We start from the raw sequence: 25,165 nt of genomic DNA, 5'->3' as shown, positions 1-25,165 counted from the left end.
TGTTGCAAAACTAGATCAACATTTGGAGACTATGAAGTCATCAAGGGATACCACTAGACTTGGTTATTCTACACAAGAGGAAGGTGAATCCTTTGGAACCAAGACCCATGCACCAAAAGGGAAACCAGTATCTACAAACGATAGCAAAAGAAAAGGTAAGTCAAAGTTCAAACTGATATGCTTTAACTGTCTTAACGAAGGACATACTACCAATGTATGTAGAAGAAAGGCTTATAATAATTATCCTTTCATACCAAACATTGTGCATAACCATAAGGCTAAAACAAGTAGATTTAATGCTCATTGTTATGCATGCAACAAGTTTGGGCATAAATCTTTTGAGTGCAGGTCAGTTATGAACAACCCTAGAAGCTATACACCAAGATCAAGGGGAAATGTCAAGGAACCTCATATGAACCGGAATCCAAACTGGTATAAAACCGATGACCACTGGTCAAATGGTTATGAAGTGGCAATCGGTTGGAGAGAAACCTGTATGATCTGTCATGTTAGCGGTCACACTACTGCAACATGGAGAAGAAAGAATAGAAATGTGAATATCGGACCATGGAGAGCACCTAGCATGGTATGTTGTCATTGTAATAAATTAGGACATCTTGCCAGATCATGGAGACTAATACAGAGTCCATTAGTAAACAAATCGGTCAATCCAAAAGGAAAAGGAAAGGTCGATGTTGAAACCACTTGGGAAGACATGGATAAAGTTTGGAAAAAGAAGTCTGAGGAGAAGCCACAAGGTGCACCTATTCCGACACCTAGTATGGTGAACCTTGAATCGGTAGATTGAGCTTCAAAATAATTAAGGGGGAACATATCAATAACTATGATCTAGCCCCCCTTGTGTCTATTGGTAATATGCTTATTACTGGTATTGGTTACCTGTCAATCGACAAAAGTAGTATAGTGGTAAAAGAAAAGTTAGGGTTTGCATCCTATTGGTGATGCATTTATTATGGTAGGTAGGAGCACATATAAAGGTAACTTTTGCAGTCATTGTTACTTACCTATTTTTGGAGAAGGATTTTTGTTTTTTTTCAAACTAGAGCAGCGAAACAAAGGCGATTTATCTTGTATTTTAAGAGATCAAGAGAGTTACCTTGTGCAAGATTCTACAGTCATCTCAAGATATCTGGAGTAGAAATAAGAGTGGTAAAGCAAGCCATTGGAGAAGTGTGGTGTGCTTGACATCAACGAAACCCTAGTTTGAAGTGAAAAGGTATTTTTCTTTGAATCTCTCTTATCATTCAGAATTGTTTTGACATGGCTTCTGCATCCAAAGCCTCGTCTAGTTCTTCCTCACTTGAGGATCCATCCAAATCACTTAGAAAGAGGTTGAAGTATGATGCCCTATCCCAAGTCCTCGCTAGAGTCATTGTCGAAGGAGATATTTCTAGTTATATTGATTGCAAATTAGAAGACCTAGAGTGTCCAGTAATTCACTCCCAGTTAAGTTTATTTTGTGGAGAAGACAAAAGGATCAAACCAAAGTTTAGAGTGATCGAGGAGAAGAAATTCCACAATGTGGTATATTTTCTCAAAGAATTTACAAAAGATCATATAAGAATTGTTCTTAGTAGGGTTCATGGTGACAAGATGTATCTCGAGAGAACCCATGATATAACACCACAGGGAATCCATACCGTGACCAGTTTCTACAACTCTGGAGAAATCCTTGTTCTTCGAAAGATCACTCAAAAACAAATGCAAAAGCTCACTGATTCTATGAGTGACATGCGAGCAATGATAGTCAACACCATAAAAGATGACTTGGTGAAGCTCGTATGTATGGTAATCAGATAAAAAAGTATTATATGCCAGCCGAATGAATTTTGTTCCAACAACTGTAGTGAATGCAACTTACCATATGATCAAGGAAGATGTAGAGTATGATTTGTGTACCTACATGCAGAAATAACTTATGAAGAACCTGAAGTCCATCAAAGAGGATAACACACTGAAGTTTAAGTTCAATCAAATCCTTGTAGGTTTGTTCTTCTACTTTCAAGGGTACTTTCCAGGAGTTGGTGATGTTCAATGGTCAAGTGACCTATTTGTCTCAAGGAAAATCAAGGAGAGTCTACAAGTAGTAGGACCAACCTATCTAGAGACCTTGAATAGAGATTTTGATGAATTCAAGTTGAAAATAAAGCAGAGGACAAGAATTTTGGGTGAACTTGTTAAGAAATATGAAGATGATATTTGCTTTACAATCAAAGTGGACCATTACATAATGAAAGCGGTAGAACCCAGAGAAGAGGAAGTTGAGCCTATGGGGTATGAAGTGGTAAACGACATAATTATTGGGTATGCCTCTACCCTAATTGCTTCACCGCTTGGTCCTAAGAAGAAGAGGACCGATACTTACACAAAAAGGGTCAATCCCTCTATCGCACTGAAACTAAAGAAGAAGAAAGTTTTGCCAGCAGCATTGGCACCAGTTACATCTATTGCAAGTCCTAAAGTGACTAGGAGGTCACCTGCCAAGAAGAAAATGAAGGCTAATCCACCAAAGGTATTTGAAAGAAAAAGAATAACCAAACATGATGCACAAAATTTAGGAGATACTGAATTGGATGAAGAAGTGGTAAAGAAAAGACAACTAGTTAAGAAGACCAAGCTTACCAATAATGTATCTGCAACTTCTGCACTAGTAAATTTAGATATTTCTTCTTACAAGCCTATGATACATTGTCAAAGGACCATTAAAAATATTAGAAGAAAAGTTCTTGATGATTTGAAAGAATATTTTGATGATTTCAATGATATTGAAAAAGAGGATGTTTTTGATTAAGGAAAATTAGGTTTTAAGGGACCCCAAACCCGCTTACAAAATGAGAAGATAAGCATAAAAGAAACTAGAGAGAACAGGACAAAGAAAGAAAAGTTGCAAAAGACTAGCTAGAGAAAACAACAGCTAAGGAGAAGAACAACAAAAAGCTAGTGAGAGACTGGCAACCAAAGACCAGATTACATGTCAAATAAAAAACTTTATAGACTCTTCCGCGTCCTTAACCAACATCATCTTAGCATTAGCTACATCTTTTAGGTCTTTGTTTTCTTGCATCTGATGGGTGTATTTGGTCTTCATCTCCAGATCACTGGTATTTTTCCTTTTTCTTTGTCTGGAGGAGTGAGGAGCAGAACTAGTGGCTGACACATCATCAATGATCACCATCTCTTTGTTCTGCTTGTTCTTCTCCAGACAAGAAACCAGAGCATTCATGTTTTGAGATGACACCTTCAAAACCTCAAGGCTATGCTCCATAAATTTCTTCAAGTCCTTCTCGGTTTTAGTAATCTGGTTGATGATAATTTCATTATCAATCTCTCCCTTTTCTTTGATGATTCTGATCACATTTCAAGATGCTTCAAATCTCCCTTAATCATATATTTTTCTAGCCAATCCTGCATTTCTTCTTCATCCTTTGCCTCACTGGTATCCACCGCCACATCCTCTTTACCTTTAGTATTGGTGTTCTTAACCAAATTCTGAATTTTATAATCCAAAATCTCTTTGTTTATTTTGAATACCGGAGATATTTTCAATCACCCATTTCTAAAAGTTGAAAATTTCTAGAGTACTATTTCTGGCAGTGTTCAAAATGGCATCCACAGCCTCCATAACCAGAGCAGAGCTCACAGACCTAGGCTTTCCCTCCTCCGTAGTGTTCTAAGCTTCATTCCTGCTATCCGAGACATAAGGATAATTCTTTGCTTCCGACTCTTCAACATACTCTTTTCTCTGCACCTTCTCTTCCTCACTTTCAACCTCTTTCTTCTCACTCTCCACCTCATCATCAACTGCCTTCCCCTGTTCCTCCTCTGAACCAGCCAAGTCCGTGTCATCAATAGCTTCATCACCAACCCTCATTTTCTTATGCAAAGGAGTATTAGCCAAATCTTCATCAGACTCAGAGCCATCATGACCCTCAGAAATGTGGGCATTTTCCACCAAAGGATCTTCCCTATTAGACCTAGCTTTACCCTTCAAATGTTCATAAATTAACAATATAAGGCCTTGGTGAGAAATGGGATAGGATTTAGGTTTTTTGACATGGTCGTCCAGGCTATCGTTAAGGGAAGAAGTTAAATAGAAAGGCAAAGAGATCTTCAAGCCATGGAGAAAATGGTTTAGGATGACAAAATGGTAATTGTAAACCTTCAAAAACCTACCATCAACCATTAGGTATTCCATTAAAACTCTTAACATCTTCTTCCAAAATGATTGTACTTGATGATGGAGGAATTAGGACACATTGTCCTTCTTAGCGAGCCAAACCCTCTCTTCATCACTTTTAGGGAAGTTCTTGGTAGCTTTCACTGAGAACTTGCAGTCTCTGTAAAATTTTGTACCGTCCTTCTGTAAACCTGTAACCTCTACTACCAAATCTTCATCCAGCTTCCAGGTCTGTCTAAACATAGTGACTTTATTATTGCTCCATCCCTTGGTGAAACCATGAGACAGTGAATTTTTACTCTCATGCAGTTTTTCCATGTAATCAGTGAAACCATATCTGTGCAACCTTCACTATATTTTCCATTCACTTTTCCAGTTATCACAGCTGGAAGGCTCATTTCGATTAAGATTACCTCCCATAATGTGATTCAGGTCGAAACCCTGAATAGAGCACGCGATACTCAAATGCCAAAGAAAAACTAGATTTAAGCTTAGACTCTGTAGCAAGATGCTGGAATTGAAAAATAGGGTAATTTCCTTGTTATTAAAATAGTCTTTTAAAACATTCAAAATGAACTAGCACTTAATATGATTAGCCCCGTCACACCAGTGATCATAATCACAATGCCTTAAACAAGTCATCAGCTGACACTTCACATAACTCCAATATCTGACTTTGATATCTGAACCCAGAAAAGTAATAATGAACTTAACTTGTACCATGGAATCTATCAAAAAAAAATTGCTTACAGACTCCGTTCTTACAAGAAACTTCTCTGATATAATTAGTGTCCTCTAAATAAACCCCCTCATTAGCTAATAAGTTAGCTACCTTGTTACCTTCCCTTAGAGTATGGGAAATGAACACACTATCATAGGCATCTAATAATTTTTTAGCACTCTCAATGATATTATAAATATTCCAAGAGGGTGAACTAGTCCCTTTGATAGCCTAAATAATATTGAAAGAGTCCCCTTCTAGCCATATTTTTTTTAAGTTAAAACTCTAAGCAAGCTGGAGGCATTTTAACATAATTTAAATGGTTTGAACCAAGAATGTAAGCACTATAGGCAAGAAGCCCCACTATTTCTCCAAGGTTCTCCCCAAGGTAAGGGTACTCCATTTTTAACATGGTAGAGATGAACCCGTGGGGGTTTGAAACTAGGTTGTAGACACTACAAGCAAGAAGCCCCACCATTTCACCAAAGAGGATGTTGAACAAGAACTCATTAGATATTTATGTTATAATGATCGGTCACCTACCGATATTAAATCTCTTGTTTCTAAATCTTTGTATAACTCCCTGGACAATAAGTGGAGCATTTCAAATGAAAAAGAGAAAGCAATTAGAGAGCAAATTTTGGCTCAATATTTTCCAGATGCCTCTAATTTTGAATTGCTTGAGATTCTTGATTGCGCCAAAGGCACCTTTTCATGAGAATAAGGAGACTTTAGTTATTGGAAGGCAAAATCTTTGAAGTTGAAAAGGATACTCATCTACAGGCTCAAGGAGCTGTCGAGATGCAGAAGGTATCCAAAGCAACTAGGCAGGCTCAAAAAGTGTCTGATCTATCAAAATCTAGACCGGATGAAACCTTCAATGACAAGGGAGAAAGAATGGCTATGGAAATTATTCCTATTGATGTTGATTCATTACATATTGCACCGGTTGATACTGCACTTGACATTCCTATAGAGAAAGAGAAAGAGAAGGAAGAAGAAGAAAAGAGGAAAGCGGAGAATGAAAGGAAGGAAGAAGAGGAAAAGAGAAAAGCAGATAAGGAAGCAGGAGAATAAGCTACAAAGGAAAAGAAGGATGAGGAAGCAAAAAAGAAGAGAGTAGAAGAAGAGAAAAAGAAGGAAAAAGAAAAGAAGAAAGTAGAGGAAGAGAAAAAGAAGGAAGAAGAAAGTAAGAGAGCAGAAGAAGAGAAGAAGAAAGAAGAAGAGGAGAAGAGAGAAGAGGAGAAGGAGAAAGAAGAAAAGGAGAGATTGGAGAAGGAGAAAGAGGAGAAAGAGAAGGCCAACAAGGAGGCCAAGAACAAAGCAGAGCAGGAGAAGAAGAAACAAGAAGAGAACCAAGCAAAGACTCATAAGTCAACCGGAGATCCCACCAGTCACACCGGTTTAACTCTTCATGTCATACTCTATCGATTGATGAGAATGAGCTACTTAGGAGCATTCAATTGGCTCAAGACATATTGGAATAAATAAGGAAAAATAAAGAACAAGATGTCATCCAATTTGTTGTTGACACCCTTCCCAATCTAGTACCTGATACTAATCTTCACAGTATCGATTCCTCGCTGACAAAGCTAAAACTACTATGCATAGTAGTAGGTGATCAGGTCCAATCACTCAAAGAAGTTGCCCAAGCCACTACAAGGAAATAGTATGAAAAAGAACTAAATGTTGCACTGTTAAGGAAAATTGTTGAGGACACGACCAAGCTAATCCACCAAAAAGATGATATCAGTTAGGCAATGGCTGACGGAAATATTCTTTTGAGCAAAATATGCCAGCCCAATTTATTTTGTGATGATGCTCTAAAGGTAAAAGGTCAACGCCAATAAGAACTAAAGTAGTATGTGGAGACCTTCAAGGTACCATATGATTCTTTCACAATGTATGGGAAGACCATCCAAACATACCGGCAACAGATCACAAAGATAGAAGCAGAGATCAGCAAATGGACTCAACATCTGCAGGAGCTCCACTACCTAAGTTGCAGGTTCTTCAAAAGTGCTTTCTAAATATGGAAGCTAAAACTGTCACATAGGAAATGAGCCCAATTGATTCCATGGATGAGTTAGCTTTCCATATGAAGACCAAGAGTGAAATTGCTGCCTCACTCTTAGAGTCCTGCTCTTCAGACATGAAGAGCTTTCTGAAAAACTTTAAAATTATTATTTTCCATGTTTTGTAATTTTATTTTGGTTACTCTCAAAAAAGGGGGAGTGGTATTAGAAACTTGATAGAATTTTGCATTACTTTGTCATTGTTGGCAAAGGGGGAGTGGTATTTGAAAATTTAATGCAAATAGAAGTTGTTCATGATATTATTTTTGGCAAAGGGAGTAGTGTATATGCCTAGGGGGAGTAATTTTGATTATGACATGTTATTTGTTCTGTAAGCACTTAGTTGTCAAAATTTTCCTAAGTGTTGCCATCAATGCCAAAGGGGGAGATTGTTGGAAATTTGATGATGTTTGTACTGAAGTTGTGATTTTCATTGATGGACACGGACTTATTTTATGTATTCTCAACCGGTATCATACGATGAATTGTGCAAACCGGTACTATGTATGTATAGTCTTTGTTTGTTGAAGGCTATCGGTGTTTGCAGAAGGAGTTTACCGGTCAAAGCATGGCCATGGACTTCAAGCGGTACAAGGACCCCAAGCAGCAGCCAAGAGATCGAAACACTATGTTCCATTTTTCTTGTCTTCATTTGTAAATTGGTAATTGGTATACTATATTTTTTTAAACAAGAAAACTTGTAAAATGTGTGATGATTTTTTCATCCACCGATTTCATGGCGGCGACTCTGTGTCACATCACAATCATGCCTTGACACATTTTATCTAGGTTTTGTTGTCTAGATCTCATTGGACCGACATGAAATCAGATTTGTATATGAGGACATCATGTCTAGGGTTTTTGTGTGTATGCATAGAGAGAAGATCTAATCCTATGTAGAGAAAAGATCAGATTCTATGCGAAAATAATATCTCATGATAAAAGTTTGAAGTAACATTTGATAGAAGACTGAAGTGATGCTTTGATGTGTTAAATGAGAGTTATCAAAGATATAATCAAGTATTATGTACTTCTCTATAGATCATCAACTTGTTGATTACTAATCTCTTCGATATGATCTGAAGTCCTTGACCGGATAGGCTTTTTTTAAGTTGGCTTCAAATCCTCTAGAAAGGTGATTCACAGTCATGGATTTGAAATCCTCTAACTAGGAAGTCTTTACTTGGATTTATCTCCTAATAGAGATTTGGATTCCTAACAGGATCTGTTCTAATGAAGAACATTGTAAGACCTTAACCGATTGACCTCAACCAGTCTTGTTGCTATTGTGCAAATAGTGAACTTGTGAGTTTTACTCACCGTGGTTTTTCCCATTTGGGTTTCCACATCAAAATATCATGTGTTATGGTGATTGTGTTATTGTGGGTGAATGCTTTATTTTCTATTTGGTTTATTTGTGTTTTAATCAGTTTACTGCTAAAAAGGATACATCGATCTGCAGTTAATTTTCTTAAGTGTTTATACCATTTATTGTGTATACTAATTCACCCTCCCCCTCTTAGTATTCATCAGAAACCCCCAATCTGTCTCTCAAATACTCAAATGATTCCAAGGACAAAGGTTTATTGAAGATGTCTTCTATTTGTTCTTTAGTGCTCATATAAACCAATTTGACTTCTTTTTCTTCCACCTTTTCCTTCAAAAAGTTATACTTGATTGATATGAGCCTAGTATTGGAGTGAAATACTGAATTCTTGGATATGTCAATAGCTATAGAGTTATCATAATGAATAACAAATGGATCATTACAATTCACTTGTATATCCTTCAACATCTACTTCATCCATAGAACTTGAGTACAATTAGTTGCGGCTACAACATATTCAGCTTCAGCGCTAGATAAAGAAATGCATGACTACTTCTTGTTGATCCATGAAACCAACTTCTTCCCAAGAAATAATGATCCATGAAATGTTCTCTTCTATTCATCAACATCACCTGCCCAATCTGCATCTGTATATGCACATAAAGTAAAGTCATCATTTTTAGGGTACAATAAACCATATTCAGTTGTCCCTTGCAAATACCATAATTCCTTTTTATTGTTCATGATTTTCTCTTGAATTAGTTTGAAATCTTGATACAATACTGACTGCATTCACTATATTTGTTCTAGTCTGAGTTAAATATAGTGAAACACCAATCATGGATTTATATCTTGTAGGATTTACTGGAGGGGATACATCTTTAATTGACAATTTTTCACTTGTAACCATAGGAGTACCAACCGATTTGGAATTTTTCATACCAATTTCTTCAATAATTCCCTTAGATACTTAGTTTGACAGATAAAGATGCCTTTGTCAGTCTTAGTAATCTGAAAAACCTAGAAAAAATCTTATTTCTCTAGTCATAGACATTTCAAATTCACTCTTCATATTATCAGAGAATTCCATGCACAATTTTTCTTCACCTCCAAAAATGATATCATCAACAAATACTTCAATAATCATAATATCATCATTAGTGCTCTTATAATATATGTTATTGTCAACATGGCCTTTTATAAATCAAGCTTCAAAAGATACTTATCCAACCTTGCATACCAAGCTCTAGGAGCCTGTTTTAATCCATATAGGGCTTTCCTTAATCTGCAAGCCATATTTTTGCCATCTGTCAGTAAAAATCCATCAAGTTTCTCAATAAAGACTTCCTCTTCAAGTTAGCCTTTCAGAAATGCACACTTAACATCCATTTGATAGACCCTGTAGCTCTTATAGGCTGCATAAGCAAGAAATAGTCTAACAACTTCAATTCTAGCTACCCTTGCAAAAGTTTCACCATAATCAATTCCTTCCTTTTGAGAATGTCCTTTGCAGACCAATCTAGCCTTGTTTCTTACAACTTGTCCATCCTTATTCAATTTGTTTCTAAAAACCCATTTACTTCCAATGACATTCTTATTTTCAGGCCAAGGAACCAAAGTCTAAGTATTGTTCTTTTCTATCTGATCTAATTCATCTTCCATAGATTTCATCCAACATCCATCTTTACAAGCTTCAATTATTGATGTCGGTTCAATCTAAGAAGTGAAATATACCTCTTGATTTTCCAATCTTCTTCTTGTCATAACTCTCTTGTTTGTGTCTCCAATTATCTGATTTTCCAGGTAGATTTAGCCTTACATACCTTGGTGTTTTATGACTTTCGGGTTCTATGTGCTTCTCTTCAGTTACAATTGAGTTTTCTAATGATTCTGGGGTAACTAGTTCAACATTCTATTCTGGTATAGGCATTACCAGATTAGTTATGATCATTTCCACTGTCGATTCTCTGTCATAGGATTTATCTTGGTTTTTGTGCTGCTCATCCACTTTCACATTAGTGCTCTCCACAATTCTTTGTAATATTTTTTTATAACATCTCTATGCTTTGGTCTTAGTTGAATAACCAAGAAATATTTCTTCATCGCATCTAGGGTCAAAATCTCCAATGGAATCATCTCTTTTGATATAATACTTACTTCAAAAGATTCTGAAATACTTAAGAGTAGGGGAATGATCAAACCATAATTCATAAGGTGTCTTACCAGTATCTCCTTTGATATAAAATTTATTGAATATATAAACCTTTGTACTTACTGCTTCTCTCCAGTACATATGAGGCAAATTAGCTTCCATCATCATGGTTTTGGCTGCATCCAAAATGGTTATGTTCTTTCTTTCCACAATATCATTCTGTTGAGGTGTCTGGGGTGCAGATAACTATCTCCTAATGCAATTTTTCTCACACTAGCTATTGAATTCACCTGATGTGAATTCACCACCTTGATTTGATCTCAAACACTTAATTTTCATCCCTATCTTTGTCTCAACTATAGCTTTAAAGATCTTGAATTTCTCTAAAGTTTCATATTTCTCCCTTAGAAAAGCAACCCACATCATTCTAGAATAGTCATCAATGATTAACATGAAATATATACCTCTTTGAAAGCTTCTTGTATTAACAGGACCACATAGGTCAGTATGAATCAAATCAATAATATGATTAGATTTATCAGGTATTCTCTTAAAAGAAGTTCTGATTTTCTTACCCATTTGACATTCCTTACATACTAGATTGTGAGGCTTCACAATCTTAGGTAAATCTCTAACTTCCTTAGTTGAACTAATCTTTACAATGCAATCAAAATTTACATGACATAACCTCTTATGTCATAGCCAACTTTCATCAATATGTGCGATCAAACATGTTTTTTCACCAGAGTTCGAATGAAAGATGTTACCTTTTGTCTGTGTACCGGTTGCAATTTCCAATCCTGATTTGCTAATGATTTTGCACTTTCCATCCTTGAATTGTAATTGAAATCCTCTATCTACCAACTTTCCTACAGTCAAAAGATTATGCTTCAAACCCTCCACATAATAGACATTTTCAGTGTTATGCTTACCATCAAATGAAATGGTTCCTCTTCCTTTGATCATGCATGCTTTGTTAATACCAAATTTGACTTGACCACCATCAAATTCTTGCAAGGTTAGAAATTTTATTTTGTTTCTTTCCATATGATGAGAACATCTACTGTCTATTACCATTCATCTTTCTCTTCAACTTTTTTTGCCAAGTCCTTTTCCTCATTTTTGATAACTAGTTTCGGATCATCTTCCTTCATAGCATAAAATACCCAGTCTCTTCCATTGTCGGATCCATTAGCTGAATCTCCTATCGATTCTTCCTCTATGTAGTGTCCACCCTTGACTTGACTTGTTTGACAAGAGTTGACTTTTATTTCATGAAAAGACTTTCTTAGACATTATTGGACATATTTTATTTGGACGATTTATATGATGATGATTCTACGATTATTGATCATGTGATTGATGGATTCTAAATGCTTACTATGTGATAGATTATCAATAGATTATATTGATCATGGATTTGTTGTTGATTATGATTACATTTGATGAGATTCTTATGAGATGTGTTTGACATTTGTTTGACTGTCTTCATGATAGAGATGATTACACATCACTCATTGAAAATGGGATGTGTCATCGTGACTCTCTATCGCTTGCATGTTATGATATATGTATGTATATGTTGTATTATTATTTTGTGGTTGCAGGACCTTGCAAGTACCAAACATCGACTCCACCTGGCTTCACAGGTTCGAGTGTGTCTTTAATTCCAATGGCTTATGTGGTTCGAAGATCACATGAATTCCCTTCACTTAGTCTAGCTCTAAGATGTGCACCAAGTGTCGTACCATCTTGGCGTAATTCATCACCTCAATTAGTAAGTTTGATCTTTTTCAATATTGTGAGTATGTTTAGGGATGGTTGATTTATTTTATTATGTTTAGATTAGTTATGTGATCCTTGATGTGTGATTTTATAATTAACAATTCTTATTTTAATGCATTTAATTTATTGGCTTTGAGTATTTGATTATTTGGTATCTTATGGTTATTTATTTTGTGTGATTTTATTAATTATTTGGTATTTAATGTTTATTTATTCATTATTGATTTATTGCTTAATTGGCATTTATTTATTTATTATTTATTGTTTAATAGTGCCTTTATATTTTAATGTAGATCAATATTTATTGGTGGCTTTTAATTTATTTATTGAGCCTTGGTTATTTTATATTTATTTATTTGGTCGGCTTTTATTTTATTAACCTTGACAACTTGTATTTAATTAATTAATCGGTTTTATTTTAAATAACCCTTAGATATTTAATAGGGCATGGTCATTATTGTATGTGCATTGGTAATCAATACATTATAATATCTTATTGCATTTCTCTTGTTACTTAGTAAAAAATATTTTATATAATTTTAGCTATTTCTCTCGTTACAAGAGTAAATGAGTTTATTATATTCCCCACCTAGTTTTAAATGCTATTGGCTTGATTATTTATGAGATTATATTTAATTTAATTAATTAGTTAATTAATTAATTTATTTATGACTTATATTCTATTCATATAGTTGACTTTATTTATTAGTGGGAGTGTATGAACACTTTAAAATAAATAATAAAAATATAATACATTCCCACTTGGTTGTATAATATATTTTATATTTTTCTTATCTACCCTTTACTATCATTGGTTCAATTTGAAATGGTATCTAAAATTATATTATATGGAGGTGTTGGTAAAATAAATTCTATAACCGAATATTTTGATTGGTCATTATGGAGGCTAGGGTTTTGGCAGTTTTGCATGCTTTTATTTTCATTGCCGAGATGTGTTTGGGCTGAGCTTCTCTATAAAAAAAAATTATCTTTGCAAGTTTCTTGGCTCTTGGTTTTGGCTTTGCATTTGTATTTTATTGGAGCTTGGTTGATTGGATTTTGGAATGGATTTGGGAACTCTTCTCCAACTTCCATCCATAGCATGGGTTGCAGGTTGGAGTTCTATTTTTTTTTATTTTGGGTTTCCTACATTTTGTTTGCTCTGTGTCTATACATTGCCTTCATGGAGATGGGTTTGAATTAAATTTATACTCTTCAACTTTTATAGTTGTAGAAAATATATTGGGGAGAAAATTGTACCTTATATAGATTTTATTCTAGTTCTTGGTTAAATGTTCAAAGCCTTTTTGTCTGTAAATATTGTTCATGGCTCTACAATTTTCCCCTCTATGAAGTTATTTTGTTTAAGTTTTATGTCTGGCTTGGGTGATGTTTGAGAGTCTCTTTTGGAATGTTAGAGTGTTGTAATTGGTTAGTTTCATTTATTTTAATTTGCTGAGCTATCTAGAGTTGTTTTTGTGATAGTGCAGTGAACGTGCATTTCATGATATCTTTCCTTATGATTGGAGTTTTCACTTAATGTTTATATCAAATCATCTGTCTTGTCTAGGCGTCTCTTTTGAGCCCTTACTTGGGTGTTTTCATTTAGTTTTTTTATTTTTAAACTTAGTCAAAATTTGTTGTTTTCCTTGTCTGGTTTTGGGTAAAAGCATTAAAAGATTGAATGAACTAATTCCCGTTGTATATGCGATGCTTGTTATTACATATGTGTTGTTTTAATAAGTGTTTGTTCTGCATAGTATTGTAAAGGCACTGATTTAATATATATGCATTGTTCTTATTGTTGAATGCGTTGTAATGTTCTATGAAAGTGTTGTACTACTAAGTAAAAGTGTTGTACTATTAAGTAAAAGTGTTGAATTGTCAGTATTTAGTGTTTTGTCAGTTTTCCTCTTTTCTATAATATTTTTTGAATGAGTTTTTGTACCAGAGGCTTGTATTGAGGATTTTGGACATTTTCTAGTTTGATGTACTCTTGGATTTGATGTTTTATTATGGTTTTGTGCTTTAGCGAGTTGATGATCCTTGTCGTAGCAATTTTGTGCTTCTTCACCTTGTTGATAAATTGTGATCATGGACTTATGTGTGTGATGCCTCAACAAGTTTATGAGCCTTGTTGTAGGAGTTTAATTTATGCCTATGATAGATTTTGGTTGCCCTTGAGATGGTTTTGATTCACTTTTGGTATTGAGGCTCTTGATTATTATATTGATGGCTTTGGCTGTATATGTTACTTATGGACTCCTTTTGGATGTTGTTGAGCCTCCTTGTTGTTATTGTTGTTTTGGAACATGTTATTGGGGAGTGGGATTCCATGTGATGACCCAAATCATAAGAGATGGATGGTGAGTTGATAAGCCTCTCGTCTAGATCACTAGGGCACATTGGAAGTTTTCCTTGTTGTAATCAAGATATAATATTAATAATGAATTAGATTGGTTGGGTAATTAGAATTCATTTAATAAAAATAATTAATAATTGAGCCTCATGAATTAGTCCTAGGGAGGATGTTTTAGGATAACCATGAGAAGGTCGTGAAGATGGTAATCTAATTTCCCTTGATTCTCTCATGGGTAGAAATTGCTCCACATGTCTATCGAGATTATGCCTTGAATAGTTGTTTGGGAAATGTTATGGGGGGGATAGTATGTGATGACACTCCACTCCTACATGTGTCCTTGTTTAATTTGCATGTGTGCCTCATTAATTGAATTTATATCTTATTGAGTTGTATGCCTCTAGAAGTTTATTCTTGTTATGTTGGATTGGTTCTTGCATGAGGGTCCTTGTGTGGTTAGTCTCTTTCGTTATAGATGCTAGCTTAGTTTTAGAGTGTGCATTGGGTCCAGGAGTCATCTCCTAGCATGAGGGGTGGCCCTTTGGTTACACGTGGTTGAGTGGTTGGTACTTTTTAGCCATTGGGATGTTCTCTTGGATTCTTCATGCTTAGATGTGGATTAATCTTCATGCTGATTATGGATGTAGCTTGTAGCAGATTTATGTAATGAACATGATGGAATGCATGTATGCAGTATCTTGTATGAGGTATAAGGAATCATGTAAAAGAAAGAGCTATATTCATGGTGTATTGTTATGTAAATGTATTTGTAAGTAGTTCATAAATGGTAGTTAGGATATGCCATTATTTGTAAATGTGGTAATTAGATGTAGGGATATGTTCTTGTTAAATGAAGGGAATGATTTCATGTACCTAAATTTGGTAATGGAGTTATAATTGAAATAAAGGTGATTTACATTATGATCTTCTTGGATTGGTTAGAAAGGAATTTTATGATTACTCTTTAGGTTGTGATTTAATATGTGAAAGAACCTTAAGAAATGGAATAATCTTATAAGCAAGTATTGAGGATGATAGATAATATGGATAAGGTTTAGATCATGATGTCTTTATGTATATGCATTGGAAATTGGGAAAATATGTACATCATGTAAAGTGATTATTTAGAAGAAAATATTAAGAGTCTTGTGTTATGCATTGGGGTCATTGTCAAATGAAATGATCATGTTAGGAAAATAATTGTGTAGTAATGGAATGTATATCATGCTAGATAGATAGTAAATCACTTGTATATGATGTATACCAAGTACTAATATTGAAATTAATGGGTTTATATTGTTATATGTTGTAAGTTAATAAATCAACTCTATGATTGAAGGATTAGAGTGATTTTGTGCTTGCTCATGCTTAAGTAAAGAAATAATGGAATTATTTTATTATGTGGATTGAAGTATGAATTATAGCTTATAAATTATGGGTAGATAATTATTATAGATGGAATGATATCATGTTAGTATTAAATAAGATTGATGTATGTTTAATTATATTAGTAAAGATGGATTATATCCATGCACTAGACTTTCATTATCATGGAAAAGGATAAAGAGCATGTAGATAGGAAATGATATGATGAATCAATAAGGATCTAAACAACTGCTGAGAGGGGGGTGGGGTGAATTAGTAGATACAAAATTGACTAAACTTTAACCAAAGTCAAAAACAATCTCACAAGTTAATCACTGAACTACAAACTGCAATAGCACTAATAGTTTACCGGTTTGAATGGCATATCAAAATAACAGTATAACAACTCTGAAACTCCCAAACCATTTAACCAAAACATCAAAATACTTTACTAACAATAGTTAAAACACATTTCAGATAATTGTCAGTCATCTGAACATAACTAAGTGGATTTAATAGATAAGCAAATTAACCATATCAAACATAACCATAAAAACCATTCACCACTTGACACAATGATTTTTGACGTGAGAACCCAAATGGGAAAAAACATGGTGGGGATTAATACCCACAAGTATTCTGAACTCTTCTAAAGTTCACCCTATTAGGAGCCATTCTTGTTAAAGCTTTACAAAAATGTCCTATTAGGAACAGATCCTATTAGGGACCACCTGGTTAAAGGATTGACTATAATTGTCTGTTAGAAGCAATACCCTATTAGGAGTAACCTCGATAGATGATTTGAAATTCAAGCTATTGGATCACCTGGTTAGAAGATTTAGATAGCACTAACTATTGGCCATCTGGTGGAATTGATTATGTGTTGTATTGATGTTTTGTCATTGATGCCAACATTAGCTATTTGGATGCTTTATCGACACCCTTCTGGTCCCGGTAAGTTGAGTGGTTTTTGGTTAACTTGGATCCGGCATGATCTGATAGGCTCTGGTATTGTCTAGTGATGGAATCAACTTATTCATGATACTCATGCTCATATTTGGTTAGTTGGTTTTGGTGTGGAGATCGGATGCTATCCTCCTTGCTCAGAAGATTGGTTTCTAGTTCTGGCGAGGGTTTCATCAGCAAAGCTTTGGGTGGAGATCTTTGATGCATTGCATAAGTGGTGTTGGTGTAGCTTCTGGTGGAGTTTTTGGATGTTGTTGGTGATCATGTTTGAGACTTGGTAGATGGAGACCATTGTTGTGGCATATGGACCTATACTTGGTCTCGATTGATCTAGGTTATGGACTGGTTTTAATGTAACGTGTGTATAGGACCTATTAATATATTTCTGGGATATCTTATGTGTTGATATTATTTGTTTGTTCTAAGACTGACATGGTTTGTAATTATGAAATTGGTTTATTATCTGGTGGATGAGTTGATTGTTTATGGTTGAGGGTTTGTATAAATAGATGTAAGGTCTCATTGTAGATCATCATGGTTATTTTTAGAGGTCATGGTCAAGGAATGTAATGTGCGAATAATGTAATATCATTCAGGCAGAGGAGTTGGTCGATCATTGGAGATCAAATTGGGTTTATGTAAGAGGATTTAGTCCTTCGGTATTGAGCTTAACTAAAACTATACTCAGGCATAGGAGATGCTATCTTTTGCAGTTCAACAATTCTCTTGATTGTAGTCTAGATTTATATGTAGTCAGTGACGCTCCTTTTGTGCTGAGCAGTGCGCTCTAGGCTATTGGCCTTCCTGCAAGTGCAGGTCCCTCAATTGTAATTCACATACTTACTACGGAAGTATTATCTAACTGGAGTAGGCTTCCCACCTTGGTTTTTCCCTTTACTGAGTTTTCCACGTAAAAATATTGGTGTCATGTGGATGGTATTTATTCTGTGATTATTGTTTATGCTTAATTGGTTTATCTTCTATTCTGATATTAATGTTTTGGGTTTCGGTATTAAAGTTTAAAATGTTAATGGTTCTGGTAATCAGTGACAAATGATTCACTCCCCCCTCCCCTCTCAGTTATCTTCCGGTTATTTTAACTATTTAACAATTAGTATTGGAGCTTTGGTCCTCTATGTAGAAAGCTCAACCACTTGAGGAAGATCCTATGGTGACTAACAGTTCAAGATCATCCAGTTCTTCTAGAGCTATCTTTCAAAGGGATATTTTGAGGTTTGATGGAACAAATTACATAGGATGGAAGATTCAGATGGAGACTCATCTGAGATGTATTGGAAAGGAGATTTGGGAGATCACACAAAATGGTGTCACACCCTATAATCTAGGATTTGACAATCCTCCTTTGGCAAACTTGGACAAGGAGCTTGAGAATGATTATGGAGCAAGAGAAGCCCTCTTGTGTGCACTTTCTGATCAGCAAATAATGGGATTAACTGACAGTTCATCTGGAAAGGCTATATGGGATAAGTTAGAGACTCTTAATAAAGGTGACCCTAGAGTGAAGATTTCTAAACTTCATGGTTATAGGGTGAGATATCAAAACCTGAAGATGGAAGAAGATGACAGGATTATTGCATTCATGGAAAGGGTAAATGAGATTTTTATGGGAATTCAATATTGTGGTGGAACTCTGAGCAAAGATGAAATTGTTTCTAAAGTCTTGAGAGCCCTACCACTGGCTTACAAAATGAAGGCTACTACTATGAAGGATACTTTGGTTGGGAAACTATCTTCTTTTGATCTTGAAGAATTTGGACCTTCTGGAGCTATGAAGTATGAACTTGCTTTTCATGCATCTACATCTACAACTGGTAAGCAAGACTGGAAAGCTTTGTATGCAAAGGAATTAGAAAAGATGAAGAGAGAAGATGATGAGTTTGAGTGACTTGAAGCACTATTTGCTAGAAGAGTACTGAAAGGACTGGTAGGAAGTAAGTATGAAGGAAAAGCACCTTTTAAATGTTTTGCATGTAATGAGATTGGTCATTTTGCATCTATATGTCCTGAAAGAAATTCAAGGTTTGAAGAAAGAGTTAGAATATCATTTAACCCTAACCCTAGATATCAAAACAAGTATAAATACAAGAAAAATAAAGACAAATCATGCTACATATGCAATGGGAAGGAATGGGTATTTCTAGCTATCAAGGAAGATGATTTGACACTAGAAGAGAATGTACCTGAAGAGAAGGCACTTGCTGCTAAAATTGAAGACAAGGATGAATGGGTAATTGATAGTGGTTGTTCACATCATATGACTAGAGATAAAGGGAAGTTTTTATCTTTGCAAGAATTTGATGGTGGTCTAGTTAGATTTGAAGATGACAAGGCATGTATGATCAAAGGAAAAGGAACTATATCATTGGATGGTAAGAACAATATTGATAATGTTTATTATATTGAAGGTTTGAGGCATAATATTTTGAGTGTAGGATAATTGGTAGATAAGGGATTTCAATTACAGTTCAAGGATGAGAAATGCAAAATCATTAATAGATCTAACTTGGAAATTGCAACTCGTACATAGACAAAAGGTAATATATTTCATTTAAATTCTAGTGAGAAGACATGTTTGATTACACAAATTGATGAGAGTTGGCTATGGCATAAAAGGTTGTGTCATGTGAATTTTGATTGCATTGTGAAGATCGGTTCAACTAAGGCAATTAGGGATATACCTACGATTATGAAGTCGTATAATCTGGTATGTGAATAATGTCAAATGGATAAACAGTTTAGAACCTCTTTTAGGAGTATACAAGATAAATCAAATGATATTCTTGATCTTATTCATACCGACTTGTGTGGCCCTGCTAGAGTTAAAAAATTTCAAGGTGATAGATATTTCATGCTAATCATTGATGATTATTTTAGAATGACGTGGGTTACTTTTCTGAGAGAAAAATATGAAGCATTTGAAAAGTTTGAAATCTTTAAGGCTAAAGTGGAAACTAAGACAAGATTGAAGATTAAATTTTTGAGATCAGATCATGGTGGAGAATTCACATCCGGTGATTTTAACAACTTTGGTGACAAGTATGGTATAAAAAGACAATTTTCTGCTCCCCGAACACCTCAGCGGAATGGAGTTGTGGAAAGGAAGAGCAAAACTATCTTGGATGCTACTAGAACAATGATGATGGAAGCTAGTATACCTCATATCTACTGGAGATAAGTAGTGAGCATAGCGGTTTATACATTCAATGGAGTACATATCAAAGGAGAAACCGGTAAGATAGCTTATGAATTATGGTTTGGCAATACACCTACAGTTAAGTATTTCAAAAATTTTGGTAGTAAATCTTATATCAGTAGAGATGATATTATTGGGAAATTTGATCCTAGATGTGATGAAGGCATATTTATTGGTTATTCTAATGAAAGCAAAGCATATAGATGTTATAACAAGAGATTGCAGAGAATTGTGGACAATGCTAATGTCAAACTAGATGAGCTAAACAAAAGTAAAATCAGAGTTTATGAGAAGGAACTGGCAGTGAAAAGGATTATATTTGAACTGGTAGCACCTTTACCAGAACAAAGATTTGAACCATTTACCTTGATAGTTACAGAGAATTCTACAGTAAGTGAAGAACACAGAAGAGGAACAGAAAGTTAGAAGACTCCTAGGTATGTGAGTTTGAATCATTAAGAAGATCAAATCATTGGGGATAAGAGAAATGGAGTGATGACAAGAAGAATATTGGCAAATAATGAGGTATGTTTAATTTCACAAGTTGAACCGATATCAGTAATTGAGGCATGTAAAGATGAATATTGGTTGAAAGCTATGGAAGAAGAATTAGATTAGATTGGGAAAAATAACACATGGACCTTGGTTCCCTAGCCTAAAAATAAAAATGTTATTGGAACTAAATCGGTTTTTAGGAATAAATTGAATGAGGATGGTCAAGATATAAGGAATAAGGCTAGATTAGTTTGTAAAGGATATTCTCAGAAGGAAGGAATTGATTATGGAGAGACTTTTGCACCTATAGCTAGGATTGAAGCTGTAAGATTATTTATTGCCTATGCTACCTATAAATACTACAAGGTTTATCATATGGATGTTAAATGTGCATTTTTGAATGGGGATCTTGATGAGAAAGTTTATATTGAGCAACTTGATGGTTTTTCACTATCAAATGATACAAATATGGTTTGCAGATTAAGGAAAGCTTTATATGGATTGAAGCAAGCACATAGAGGTTGGTATGCAAGGTTGGATAAATATATTTTGAATCTTGGTTTTACTAAGGGCAATGCTAATAATAATTTATATTATTAAATCATTGATGATGATGTACTGATTATTGAAGTATTTGTTGATGGTATTATTTTTGGAGGTGAAGATAAGTTATGCATAGAATTTTCTAAAAATATGGAGAAAGAATTTGAGATGTCTATGATTGGTGAGATGAAATTTTTCTTAGGTTTGTAGATTGCTTAGACTAACAAAGGCATTTTCATCAGTCAAAATAAATATGCTAAGGAATTGTTGAAGAAATTTGGTATGGGAGATTCTAAACCAGTAAGTACTCCTATGGTTACAAGTGAGAAATTGACAAGGAAAGATGTTTTTGCACCAATAAATCCTACAAGATACAAATCTATGATTGGAGGTCTTCTTTATTTGACTTAGACTAGGCTTGGCATTATGAATGTTGTTTGTATTATTTCAATATTTCAGAGTGATCCTAGAGAAAGTCATGAGATGGTGGTGAAAAGGATTTCTAGATACTTGCAAGGTACATCAAAATATGGCTTGTCGTACCCTAAGGATGATAACTTTACTTTATGTGCATATACAGATGTTGATTGGGTTGGAGATGTTGATGACCAGAAAAGTACTTTCGGTGGAGCTTTCTTTCTTGGAAAGAAGTTGGTTTCATGGATCAACAAGAAAAATTCATGTAATTATTTATCTACTATTGAAGCTGAGTATGTTGATGCTGCTACTAACTGTACACAAGTTTTATGGATGAAGAAAATGTTTAAGGATATAAAGGTGGATTGTGATGCACCGGTAGTTATTCACTATGATAACTTTGTTGCTATTGATATATCAAAGAATTCTGTATTTCATTCTAAGGGTAAGTGCACCAAGATGGTGAACATAAAAGTAGCCACATGCAAAAAAAGAAATGAAATTTTTCATAACCCATGCGTGTTCCATGAAATTCAAAAACATGCTAGGTTTGGTAGCCAAAAATAATTAAACAAAAACAAAGTTCCTCAAAACCCATACCATACTAGTTATGCAAAACTAGAAGTTTTGGCCTTAGTTTTGCATAACCCATATGTTTTATGTAGAACTAGGAACCAAAGTGGAAGTGGGGAGAGAGAGAGAGAAAGAGAGAGAGAGAGAGAGAGAGAGAGAGAGAGAGAGAGAGGGAAAGAAAGAGAAGGGAGAGAAAGTGAGAATAGGATTAAGAGAGGGATAGGGAGGGAGGAATAGGGAGAGAGAGAGAGAGAGGGGGGTGAATAGGAAGATACAGAGAGAGACAGGGAAAGAAAGACAAGGGAGAGAAAGTGAGAATAGGATTAAGAGAGGGACAGGGAGGGAGGGATAGAGAGAGAGAGAGAGAGAGGATATAATAGGGATATAATAGTATAAGGAGAGGGGTAGAGAGAGAGAGTTAGAGAGAGAGAGGGAGAGAATGAGATAGGAATAGAGGGAGAGAATAGGATAGGGAGAGGGAAGGGAGATAGTTAGAGAGAGAGACAGTAGGGGTAGGAAGAGAGGGATAGAATAGGATAAGGAGAGGGGCAGGGAGAGAGAGTTAGAGACAAAGAGAGAAGGGTATAGGAAGAGAGGGAGAGAGATAGGGAAAGAAAGAGAAGGGAGAGAGGGTGAGTGTTGGCATTCTACACTCTAATGAGAATAGTCGATGTTGTCATTGATGGAAACCAATTGGCAACCAACCGGCAACAAGTTTCTACACATGCACTGACATCACATACATCATACACCGGTAGGCATAGGCACTGACAGACAATTTCGCTGGCATCCAGATTACACTAGAAATGAAGTATGCCGACACTCAGGCCAACATGGGATAAAGTTTTTCTTATATGAATTGTATTGTAAATATAATTAATTATTTGTAAGCTGACTTGGTATATTGTAAAGACTCATATATTAATGAGATCTCATAGGTCATTTTGCATGATAGTTGAATGTAATGGATAGGTGATTATTATTGGTATATGTAAAGACAACAAAAGGTTTTGGTTAAGGTATCTAATTGAGCTTAAACCAGCACTAAACCAGGCATGAGAGATGTTATTTTGAGCAGTACATTGTATTGGATTTTATTATCCATTTTGTAGTCAATGAGACTCTTTTGAGCAGTGCGCTCTAGGCAGTTGGCCTTCCTCCATGTGCAGGCCCCTATTGCAAGTAGTATTTATTCATATTGGCTAGTGAGTAAATATTGTGGGTCACAAATCCCACAGAGGTTTTTCCCACACTGGGTTTCCTCGTTAAAATATCTTGTGTTATGGTGTGCATTTATGTTGTCTCTATTATTTCTCTTTACTGCATTATTTCTTGTTTACCGGTACATTGATTTGGGTTACAAAATTATAAATAAGTTCAAATATTCAGTTAACCGGTTAGACACTGATTCACCCCCCTCCCCCTTCTTAGTGTCTTTGGGACTATCATTGAATCTAACAATTAGTATCAGAGCCTGGTCCTCTATTTTCAAAAGCCTAACAGCTTGAGGAAGATTTTGAAACTGATACAGATGGAGAATTTGAGAAAATAGTTGAAAGGAGCTCTTGAAGATTTTGATGCAGAAAAATTGAAAAATATAAAACTTGAAGATGATCTAAGGAATACTAAGGAATTCATTAAAGGACTGCAGGAAAACCTGGTTATAGCACAAAATATGAGAAAAGAACTTCATGAGCAAATGCAGAAACATGATGATGAGAAAAAAACTCTTAATGATATCGCAGACAACTTGAGAAAAGAGAACACTAATATGAGGAATGAAATGCAAGATATGACTATGAGACTATGTAAGGATAGTGAAGACAAAAAGAAGAATGAAAAATATCTGACAAGAAGACTTAATGATGGAGGTAATGAAAATCTAAGAATGTCATGAAATTGATATGCTAAAGACAAATTTGATTCGCATGCAACATGATAAAGAAGAGCTTGTGAGACAAGTTGGAATTCTTGAAAATGAGTTGATCACTGCAAATGAACACAAAGACAAATTCAAGAAAAGTTTAGAAAGACTTGATGAAATGCTAAAAAGACAAAAACCTGATGGAGATATAGTTGGACTTGGATTTAAACATGGAGAAAGTTTTGGGATTGCAAACAATCAAGATCACAATAAACCGGTAAGACAACCTAATGCTTATAAATTTAATGGGAAATGTTTCAATTACAACAAATTTGGTCATAGAGAAAATCAATACAGATTTAGAAATAATCAGAATACAAGCCTACCCACCAGTCAATGTTCCAAATGCAACAAAGTTGGTCATAATTCAGAAAATTGTAGAATGAATGTGAAATGCTATGTTTGTGGTATATTTGGGCATTTATCTAATCAATGTAGATCACAAACCGGTCAAGGATATGGAAAAGCTATTCAAAGGAATAATGTAACTTATTATGCATGTAACAAGATTGGGCATATTGCAAAATTTTGTAGAAGCAAGGCTATACTGGTGAACAATAAAGGATCTAGTGTGAAGGGAAAAGAAAGGGTAAATGAAATAAAGCAAGAATTTTCAAAACAATGGATTAAGAAGGGAGATCAGAAAGTTGATGAATCTGTCTCTACACTAGTTGAATAGAGTAACCCTCCATCGATAGGAGATTCTTCATCTGACTAATGAATAATCCTTAGGGGGTATTGCAGCAAGTTGAAAATCATGCATTCTACCCTCAGTTGATGGTAAGAAGACACTTTTCTTCTTTACTAGCAGATATGTTAAGTTTTCACTTAACCGGTGAGCATTGAATGCAGTTTTTGAAATTTTTTTGGTTATATAACACCAGAAAACCCTCATTTGGACTCACCAAGAATTCAAGCATTCAGAGAGTGCGAAATTGAGCAATGGCAATCTAAAGGCGAAGTAGCGAAGTGATTTTCAGGCATCTAAGGATTTCAAGCTAAGAGGTATTTATCTTTCGAAATGGCATCTTCATCTTTTGTACCTGAGTTT

The sequence above is a fragment of the Cryptomeria japonica genome, chromosome 3, assembly GCF_030272615.1.
Source record: "Cryptomeria japonica chromosome 3, Sugi_1.0, whole genome shotgun sequence".
NCBI classification, from domain to species: Eukaryota; Viridiplantae; Streptophyta; class Pinopsida; order Cupressales; family Cupressaceae; genus Cryptomeria; species Cryptomeria japonica.
The sequence above is the reverse complement of the archived record's forward strand: the minus strand, read 5'-3'. Positions refer to the sequence as shown.